Source organism: Mytilus californianus, unplaced genomic scaffold, assembly GCF_021869535.1.
Source record: "Mytilus californianus isolate M0D057914Y unplaced genomic scaffold, xbMytCali1.0.p SCAF_14, whole genome shotgun sequence".
In the NCBI taxonomy this organism is placed as follows: domain Eukaryota; kingdom Metazoa; phylum Mollusca; class Bivalvia; order Mytilida; family Mytilidae; genus Mytilus; species Mytilus californianus.
Window position 1 is genome coordinate 17,500,816 of NW_026262626.1, and position 11,317 is coordinate 17,512,132.

Consider the following 11,317-nt stretch of genomic DNA (forward strand, 5'->3'; position numbering starts at 1 on the left):
AAATAGTGAATGCACCCCTAGGGATACTACCCCAACATCATACCAAATATAAAGTTTCCATCATTTAAGGCTTGGAATAAAATGGTCGGCGAATTAGGGTTAAGAATAATAATAATAACTAGATTTGCCATTGCAAGCAATAGCGGATGGCACCCTTCCCCCATTGCCACGCGAGCGGCATCCATTTAGAAAATTCTAAAGTCAAAGAGTGCATCTACACATGCAAATTATCATTTTTGTAAAGTTTCATAAAGTTAGGAGCATTTTGAAATTTTGGACATTTTTGCTGTTTCCATGGTTAAGGCGGCCATTTTGAAAATTCCAACTTCAAAATGCAACTCTGCCTATGCCAGTTACCATTTCTGTAAAGTTTCATCCAGTTTGCATCATTTTGATTTTTTTGGAAATTTTGGACATTTTTGCTATTTCCATGGTTAGAGTGGATTATTCTAAATTCTAGAAGCAGACATCTCATATCCATATGTCATGTTATATATCAATACAGCTTAATTGACTTTGGTGAAATAATCTTTAAGAAAATGCTGATTTTATGCATTTTCCCATAGGGTCAATGTAAAACTTGCCCCATGTTTCCATGACAACAGCGGCCATTTTGGACTATCCAAATGTTGTCTTGACATCTTAGCATACTGTGTAACATTTTCATAAAGTTTCATCCAATTGGGTCTTATAACGAAAGAGTTAGAATTTTTGATATTTTAACTGTTTCCATGGTAACGGCAGCCATTTTGAAAATTCCAAAGTCAAACTGCAAATCAGCACATGCCAGTTAACATTTCTGTGGAGTTTCTTCCAATTTGGAACACTTTGATTTTTTTCGCAGTTTTGCTGTTTCCATGGAAACGGCGGCCATTTTTTACCATTCCATAGCAAGGTGTACAACTTAACATGGGGGTCCTCATTATAGTAGAGTTCCATCAACATTGGTCCATTGGATTCCAAGAACTCGCGCGGACAAAATATGTGGAAGAAAAATAAGAAAAAAAAAGAAACGTAGAATTACAGTATGTCACCCCAACTCCGTTGAGGGTGCCATAATAACTAGAATTGCCATTGCAAGCAATAGCGGATGTCACCCTGGTCTGCCAATTGCCACTAAACAGCAGCCATTTCGAAATTTTCCATCAGTGAATGCAGATTTATGCATGACAACAGATCTATCTGTTTTCAATTCCAATGAATTTGGAGCATTTTGATATTTTTTGTATTTTTGCTGTTTCCATGGTTACGGCCGCCATTTCTAAAAATTCCAAAGTCAAACTCCTGCTGCATATTGTTTTCCCTATAATAATACACCATCATATTACATTTAATGTCTGTAGACCTATTTTAACACTAATGTTCTGGAATGTTCCATGAAAAATTCACCCCCCTCAAATTATGCCAAGGAGACCCCCCAGTTGAAATAAAAATGTTCCATGTTGAAGTGTGCATGAGCCTCTTAATATCATAGAAGTTTCATATAAATTGGAACACATTTCTATTTTTCACATTTTTGCTGTTTCCATGGCAATGGCAGCCATTTTTTTTATTCCAAAGTCAGGTGCACAACTACACATGGTGGTTAACATTATGGTATAGTTCCATCATAATTGGTCCATTCAATTCCGAGAACTAAGCTGGACAAAAAGTGTGGAATAAGAATTATAAAAAAAAGATTCGAACAATAACAATATGTCACCCGACCTCCGTCAGGGTGACATAACTAGGTTTGCCATTGCAAGCAATAGCGAATGGCACCCTTCCCTCATTGCCAGGTGAGCGGCAGCCATTTAGCAAATTCCAAAGTCAAAGAGTGCATCTACACATGCAAATTATCCTTTTTGTGAAGTTTCATTAAGTTTGGAGTATTTTGAAAATTTTGACATTTTTGCTGTTTCCATGGTTACGGCGGCCATTTTGAACCATTCCAATGTCTCTTGCACAACTTCACATGGCGGTTCATATTATGGTATAGTTCCTTCAACATGGGTCTGACCAATCCCAAGAAATAGCATGGACAAAATGTGTGGAAGAATAAAAATAATAACTAGATTTGTAATTGCTAGCAATAACGGATGGCACCCTTCCCCCATTGCCAGGTGAGCGGCAGCCATTTTGAAAATTCAAATGTCCAAGAGCGCATATACAGATGTCTATTTACATTGTTGTAAAGTTTCGTCAATTTTGGAGCATTTTGAAATTTTTGAAATTTTTGCTATTTCCATGGTAACGGGTACAATTTCCAAAATTTCAAAAAAAAGTGTCACTTTGGGACATGCCATGTTACATATTCATTAAGTTTTATAAGGTTTGATCTAACATTCTGGCAGGAAATGCAGCTTCAATGTGTTTTCCCATAGGGTCAATGTTAAACTTTCGCCCTGTTTCCATGACAATGGCGGCCATTTTGGAATTTCGTAATATTGTCACAACATCTAGGCATACCAAGGAACATTACCATAAAGTTTCATCCAGCTAGGTCTTATAATGAAAGATTTAAAATTTTGAAAATTTTTTACTGTTTTGCTGTTTCCATGGAAACGGCGGCCATATTAAAAAATTCCAGAGTCAGATGCACAACTTCACATGGGGGTCCTCATAATAGTATAGTTCCATTAACATTGTATCACTCAATTCTGAGAAACAGCGTGGACAAAATGTGTGGAAGAATAATAAAAATGATAAGAAAAAAAAAGAAACGTAGAATTACAGTATGTCACCCCAACTCCGTTGAGGGTGCCATAATAACTAGAATTGCCATTGCAAGCAATAGCGGATGTCACCCTGGTCTGCCAATTGCCACTAAACAGCAGCCATTTCGAAATTTTCCATCAGTGAATGCAGATTTATGCATGACAACAGATCTATCTGTTTTAAATTCCAATGAATTTGGAGCATTTTGATATTTTTTGTATTTTTGCTGTTTCCATGGTAACGGCCGCCATTTAAAAAATTCCAAAGTCAATCTACTGCTGCATATTGTTTTCCCCATAATAATATACCATCATATTACATTTAATGTCTGTAGACCTATTTTAACACTAATGTTCTGGAATGTTCCATGAAAAATTCACTCCTCTCAAATTATGCCAAGGAGACCCCCCAGTTGAGATAAAAATGTTCCATGTTGAAGTGTGCATGAGTCTCTTAATATCATAGAAGTTTCATATAAATTGGAACACATTTCTATTTCTCACATTTTTGCTGTTTCCATGGCAATGGCAGCCATTTTTTTTATTCCAAAGTCATGTGCACCACTACACATGGTGGTTAACATTATGGTATAGTTCCATCACAAGTGGTCCATTCAATTCCGAGAACTAAGCTGGACAAAAAGTGTAGAATAAGAATAATAAAAAAAAAAGAATCGAACAATAACAATATGTCACCCGACATCCGTCAGAGTGACATAACTAGATTTGCCATTGCAAGCAATAGCGGATGGCACCCTTCCCTCATTACCAGGTGAGCGGCAGCCATTTAGCAAATTCCAAAGTCAAAGAGTGCATCTACACCTGCAAATTATCCTTTTTGTAAAGTTTCATTAAGTTGGAGCATTTTGAAATTTTTGACATTTTTGCTGTTTCCATGGTTACGGCGGCCATTTTGAAAATTCCAACTTCAAAATGCAACTCTGCCTATGCCAGTTACCATTTCTGTAAAGTTTCATCCAGTTTGCAGCATTTTGATTTTTTTTGAAATTTTGGACATGTATGCTGCAGCCATGGTTACAGTGGATAATTCCAAAATTCATGTCATGTTTTATATCAATACAGTTTCATTGACTTTGGTGAAATACTCTTTAAGAAAATGCTGATTCTATGCATTTTCCCAAAGGGTCAATGTTTAACTTGCCCCCAGTTTCCATGACAACGGCGGCCATTTTGGAGTATCCAAATATTGTCTTGGCATCTTGGCATACTGGGTAACATTTTCATTAAGTTTCATCCAGTTAGGTCTTATAACGGAAGAGTTAGAAGTTTTGATATTTTAGCTGTGCTCATGGTAACGGCAGCCATATTGAAAATTCCGAAGTCAAACTGCAAATCAGCACATGCCAGTAACCATTTCTGTGGAGTTTCTTCCAGTTTGGAACACTTTGGTTTTTTTTGGCATTTTTGCTGTTTCAATGGTTACAGTGGATAATTCCAAAATTCTAAAAGCAGACATCTCATTGCCACATGTCATGTTATATATCATTACAGTTTCATTGACTTTGGTCAATTACTCTTTAAGAAAATGCTGATTTTATGCATTTTCCTATAGGGTCAATGTAAAACTTGCCCCCAGTTTCCATGACAACGGCGCCCATTTTGGACTATTCAAATATTATCTTGACATCTTAGCATACTGGGTAACTTTTTCATAACATTTCATCCAGTTGGGTCTTATAACGAAATAGTTAGAATTTTTTATATTTTAGCTGTTTCCATGGTAACGGCAGCCATTTTGAAAATTTCAAAGTCAAACTGCAAATCAGCACATGCCAGTTACCATTTCTGTGGAGTTTCTTCCAGTTTGGAACACTTTGATTTTTTTTGGCATTTTTGCCGTTTCAATGGAAACGGCGGCCATTTTTTTTCACCATTCCATAGCAAGGTGCACAACTTTACATGCGGGTCCTCATTAAAGTAGAGTTCCATGAACATTGGTCCCTTGGATTCCAAGAACTCGCGCGAACAAAATTTGTGCAAGAAAAATAATAAGAAAAAAAAGAAACGTAGACTAACAGTATGTCACCCCAACTCCGTTGAGGGTGCCATAACTAGATTTGTAATTGCTATCAATAACGGATGGCACCCTTTCCCCATTGCCAGGCGAGCGGCAGCCATTTTGAAAATTCCAAAGTCAAAGAGCGCATCTACAGATGTCTATTAACATTGTTGTAAAGTTTCATAAAGTTTAGAGCATTTTGAAATTTTAGAAACTTTTGCTGTTTCTATGGTAACGGTTACCATTTCCAAAATTCCAAAGACAGGTGCCACTTGAGGACCTGCCATGTTACATATCCATAAAGTTTTATTAGATTTGATCTTATATTCTTGCAGGAAATGCAGCTTTAATGTGTATTCCCATAGGGTCAATGTTAAACTTTCGCCTTGTTTCCATGACAATGGCGGCCATTTTGGAACTTCTTAATATTGCATGCACATCTGGGCATATCAGGTAACACTTCCATAAAGTTTCATCCACTTGGGTCTTATAATGAAAGATTTAGAATTTTGAAATTTTTTCACATTTTGTCAGTTAACATGACAACGGCCGCCATCTTGAATATGCCATATCCTGTTTGCAAATCTTCACATGCTGGGTAACATTATTGTATAGTTCCATGACCATTGGTTCATACAGTTCCAAGATATAAGCTGGACAAAAAAAGTGGAAGAAAAATAATAAAAACTAGATTTGCCATTGCAAGCAATAGCGGATGGCACCCTCCCCCATTGCCAGGCGAGCGGCAGCCATTTAAAATTTTTTAAAGTCAAAGAGGGCATCTACACATGCAAATTATCATTTTTGTAAAGTTTCATTAAGTTTGGAGCATTTTGAAATTTTGAACTTTTTTCCTGTTTCCATGGTTACGGCAGCCATTTTGAAAATTCCAACTTCAAAATGCAACTCTGCCCATGCCAGTTACCATTTCTGTAAAGTTTCATCCAGTTTGCAGCATTTTGATATTTTTTGAAATTTTGAACATTTTTGCTGTTTCCATGGTTACAGTGGATAATTCCAAAATTCTAAAAGCAGACATCTCATTGCCACATGTCATGTTATATATCATTACAGTTTCATTGACTTTGGTCAATTACTCTTTAAGAAAATGCTGATTTTATGCATTTTCCTATAGGGTCAATGTAAAACTTGCCCCCAGTTTCCATGACAACGGCGCCTATTTTGGACTATTCAAATATTATCTTGACATCTCAGCATACTGGGTAACTTTTTCATAACATTTCATCCAGTTGGGTCTTATAACGAAATAGTTAGAATTTTTTATATTTTAGCTGTTTCCATGGTAACGGCAGCCATTTTGAAAATTCCAAAGTCAAACTGCAAATCAGCACATGCCAGTTACCATTTCTGTGGAGTTTCTTCCAGTTTGGAACACTTTGATTTTTTTCGCATTGATGCTGTTTCCATGGAAACGGCGGCCATTTTTTACCATTCCATAGCAAGGTGCACAACTTTACATGGGGGTCCTCATTATAGTAGAGTTCCATCAACATTGGTCCATCGGATTCTAAGAACTCGCGCGGACAAAATGTGTTGAAAAAAAATAAGAAAAAAAAGAAACGTAGAATAACAATTCGTCACCCCAACTCCGTTGAGGGTGCCATAACTAGATTTGCCATTGCAAGCAAAAGCGGATGGTACCCTTCCCACATTGCCACTAAACTGCAGCCATTTTGAAAATTTGAAACAGTATTCACACAAAAATACAATACAACATATTTGTTTGTAAATTTTTTAGAAAGTTTTGTGCATTTTTCAATTTTTCTAATTTTTGCAGTTTCCTTGGCAACGGCGGCCATTTTGGAAATTCCAAAGTGCAAAGTCTTATCTTTACTTTCCTTTTACCATTTATATTGAGTTTCATTAAGTTTGGAGCATTTTGAGATTTTTGGACATTTTTGATGTTTCCATGGTAACGGTGTCGATTTCGAAAATTCCAACAACAGTTTCAACATTGACTAATATGCCATGTTATATATTCATGAAATTTGTTTCAGTTTGATCTTATATTTCATAAGAAAATGCTGCTTTGATGTTTTTCCCTTAGGATCAATGTTAAACTTTTCTCCAGTTTCCATGGCAATGGCAGCCATTTTGAAAATTCCAAATACTGTTGGTACTTCAGGGCACCACTGCCAACATTTACATAAACTTTCAAGAGGTTGCCTCTTATAACGAAAAATTTAGGATTTTATTTTTTTGTTTACATTTTTGCAGATTCCATGGTAACGGCGGCCATTTTGAACCATTCCAATGTCTCTTGCACAACTTCACATGGCGGTTCATATTATGGTATAGTTCCATCAACATGGGTCTGACCAATCCCGAGAAATAGCATGGACAAAATGTGTGGAAGAATAAAAATAATAAAAAGAAAAAAAAGAAACGAACAATAACAATATGTCACCCCTACTCCGTTATGGGTGCCATAATAAGAAAAAAAGAAACGTAGAATAACAATATGTCACCCCAACTCCGTTGAGGGTGCCATAATAATAAGAAAAAAAGAAACGTAGAATAACAATATGTCACCCCAACTCCGTTGAGGGTGCCATAATAATAATAAAAAGAAAAAAAGAAGAAACGAACAATAACAATATGTCATCCCAACTCCGTTGAGGGTGTCATAATAATAATAATAATAAGAAACGGGACAAAAACATTAAGTCCCCAAAACTCCGTTTTGGCGACTTAACTAGATTTGTAATTGCTAGCAATAACGGATGGCACCCTTCCCCCATTGCCAGGCGATCGGCAGCCATATCGAAAATTCCAAAGTCAAAGAGTGCACTACACATGCAATTTATCAGTTTTGTAAAGTTTCATTAAGTTTTGAGGATTTTGAAATTTAGAAATTTTTGCTGTTTCCATCGTAACGGCGGCCATTTTGGAAATTCCAAAGTGGAACGTCTTATCTACATATGCCATTTATCATTACTGTGAATTTTTCAGAAAGTTTTGAGCATTTCAAATTTTTTGAAATTTTTGATGTTTCCATGGTACCCATAGATATTTCCAAAATCCCAAAGCAGACACCACATTGGCAAATGTCATGTTACATATCAATACAGTTTCATTGATCTCTATGTAATATTCTTTAAGAAAATGCAGCTTTTATGTATTTTTCCATAGTCTCAATGTTAAACTTTCGCCCTGTTTCCATGACAATGGCGGCCATTTTGGAACTTCTTAATATTACATGCACATCTAGGCATATCAGGTAACACTTCCATAAAGTTTCATCCATTTGGGTCTTATAATGAAGGATTTAGAATTTTTAAAATTTTTCACATTTTTGCAGTTTCCATGGAAACGGTCGCCATCTTAAACCATTCCATGCTTCGTGCACAACTTCACATGGGGGTCCTTAATATAGTTGAGTTCCATCAACATTGGTCCATTGGATTTCGAGAAATTGCGTGGACAAAATGTGTGGAAGAAAAATGATAACTAGATTTAATATTGCAAGCAATAGCGGATGTCACCCTTCCCCATTGTCACTAGATTGCAGCCAGTTTTAAAATTTTAAACAGTGAATTCACATATATACTGATGGCTATACATCTTTCTGTAATTTTTTAGAACATTTAGTGGATTTACAAATTTTACGCATAATTTTTCCTTTTTTGCCTTGTTTCCATGGTAACGGCAGCCATTTTTGGAAATTCCAACGCCAATTGCTGCTTCCACACATGACAGTCAACATTATTGTGAAGTTTTATTAAGTTTGAAGCATTCTGAAATTTTTGAAATTTTTGCTCCTGTATCCATGGTGACATAGTAGTTCCAATGATTGTCAAAATCATTGAAAACCTGTATATAATGGACAACTATATTGTATAAAAATTTGATGATTTTAAGTTAAAGCATACCAAAATTATTCACCAAACCCTGAAGTTTTTGGAGCATTTTGACCTTTTTGCATTGTTTCCATGGTAACAGCAGACATTTTGGAAATTCCAACGCCAAATTCCACATCTACCAATGTTGCTCATCATTACTGTGAAGTTTCAAAAAATTTTGAGCATTTTGATATTTTTGAAATTTTGGATGTAGTTTCCATGGCAACATAGTAGTTCCAATGATTGCCAAAATCATCCAAAACCAGGACATAGTAGGCACCTACATAGTATTAAAATATAATGATTCTAAGTTTAAGCATCTCCAAATAATTCACCAAAACCAAAAACTGGATTTTTTCACATTTGTTCCGTTTCCATGGTAACGGCAGCCATTTTTAATGTTCTTAAGACCTACTGCAACCCGAAATTTTGTGTTCCTCATTATAGTTAACTATCATCAAGATTGGTTCCATTGGCTCCAAAAAAAAACTGCAGGACAAAAATAGGTGGAAGAATAATAATAATAACTAGATTTGTAATTGCTAGCAATAACGGATGGCACCCTTCCCCCATTGCCAGGCGAGCGGCAGTCATTTAGAAATTCCGAAGTCAAAGAGTGCTTTTACACATGCAAATTATCATTTTTGTAAAGTTTCATTAAGTTTGGAGCATTTTGAACTTTTTGACATTTTTGCTGTTTCCATGGTTACAGCGGCCATTTTGAAAATTCCAACTTCAAAATGCAACTCTACACATGCCAGTTACTATTTCTGTAACGTTTCATCCAGTTTGCAGCATTTTCATTGTTTTTGGAAATTTTTGACATTTTTGCTGTTTCCATGGTTACAGTGAATGATTCCAAAATTCTAAAAGCAGACATCTCATTGCCTCATATCATGTTATATATCAATACAGTTTCATTGACTTTGGTGAAATACTCTTCAAGAAAATGCTGATTTTATGCATTTTCACATAGGGTCAATGTAAAACTTGCCCCATGTTTCCATGACAACGGCGGCCATTTTGGACTATCCAAATATTGTCTTGACATCTTAGCATACTGGGTAACATTTTTAAAAAGTTTCATCCAGTTGGTTCTTATAATGAAAGAGTTAAAGTTTTTGATATTTTAGCTGTTTCCATGGTAACGGCAGCCATTTTGAAAATTCCAAAGTCAAACTGCAAATCAGCACATGCCAGTTACCATTCCTGTGGAGTTTCTTCCAGTTTGGAACACTTTGATTTTTTTCGCATTGATGCTGTTTCCATGGAAACGGCGGCCATTTTTTACTATTCCATAGCAAGGTGCACAACTTTACATGGGGGTCCTCATTATAGTAGAGTTCCATCAACATTGGTTAATTGGATTCCAAGAACTCGAGGGAAAAAATGTGTGGAAGAAAAATAAGAAAAAAAAGAAACGAAGAATAACAGTATGTCACCCCAACTCCGTTGAGGGTGCCATAAAAAGAAACGTAGAATAATAACACGTCACCCCAACTCCGTTGAGGGTGCCATAACTAGTAATCCTTTTGTTAGGATGCTAACACAAAAATCGCCAAAACGGACCCCCAATCATTTTTCTGCGGTATCCATGGTAACGGCAGCCATTTTGGAAAGTTAAATAGCACATCATCATATGCCAGTTTACATTTGTGTAAAGTTTCAATCAGTTTGATGCATTTAAAAAAAAGTCACATTTTTTGCAGTTTCCATGGTAACGGCGGTCATTTTGGAAATTTCAGAGTCAAATACTACTTCTACATATGCCAGTTAACATTTGTGTAAAGTTTGTTTAAGTTTGAAGCATTTAAATTTTTTCACATTTTTGCAGTTTCCATGGTAACGGCGGCCATTTTGGAAATTCTAAAGTCAAATGCCACATCTATATATGCTTATCAACATTTGTGTAAAGTTTCATAAAGATTAAAGCATTTTGAGATCTTTCACATTTTTGCAGTTTCCATGGTAACGGCGGCCATTTTAAAAATTCCAAAGTCAAACAGCTGTTGCATATGGTGCTACCCATAATAATATACCATCATATAACATTTTATGTCTCTAGAATTAATTCAACACTTATGTTCTAGAATGTTCCATGAACATTTACCCCCTCAAATTATGCCAAGGAGACCCCCAACTGAAATAAAAAATGTTCCATGTTGAGGTGGACATGTGTCTCTAAATATTCATAGAAGTAACCATAATTCTATCTACTCTGCATAGAGCAGCTAATTTAAATGTAAAATGTTTTTGACCCCACCCATCTTTGAGGCCCCCTAATTATGCCAAGTGGACACCCTGGTATCATGAATTTTTGGTTCTGCAACCCCCATGATACAAACCCATACCCATAATAAATATAAAGTCCCATCCTCTATAGCTTTCAAAAAAATGGTAGGACAGTTAAAGGGGTCAGAAAGAGAAGAATAAGAATAACAAGTAATCCTGTGTTAGGATGCTAACACAAAAGTCGCCAAAACGGCCCTCAACCATTGTTCTGCTGTTTCCATGGTAACGGCAGCCATTTAGAAATTTCAAAGTCCGATATCACATCTACACGTGACAGGTCACATTACCTACAGTTTTCAAATTTAGGCATTCGTGTTTCCATGGTTACGGTGGCCATTTTGGAAATTCCAAAGTCAAATGCAACATCTACATAAGACAGTCAACATTTGTGTGAAGCTTCATTAAGTTTGAAGCATTTTGAATTTTTTGACATTTTTGCAGTTTCC

The 11,317-nt window shown here is 36.0% G+C and overlaps 1 long non-coding RNA gene across 1 annotated transcript; it reads left to right on the plus strand.

Moving 5' to 3' along the window:
* The first annotated feature begins 515 nt into the window (after positions 1-515).
* On the plus strand, positions 516-10,053 carry LOC127724311 (uncharacterized). The gene is made up of 2 exons (XR_007992444.1): positions 516-895; positions 9,885-10,053. It is a non-coding gene; the product is annotated as an uncharacterized LOC127724311 (long non-coding RNA).
* The last annotated feature ends 1,264 nt before the right edge of the window (positions 10,054-11,317 follow it).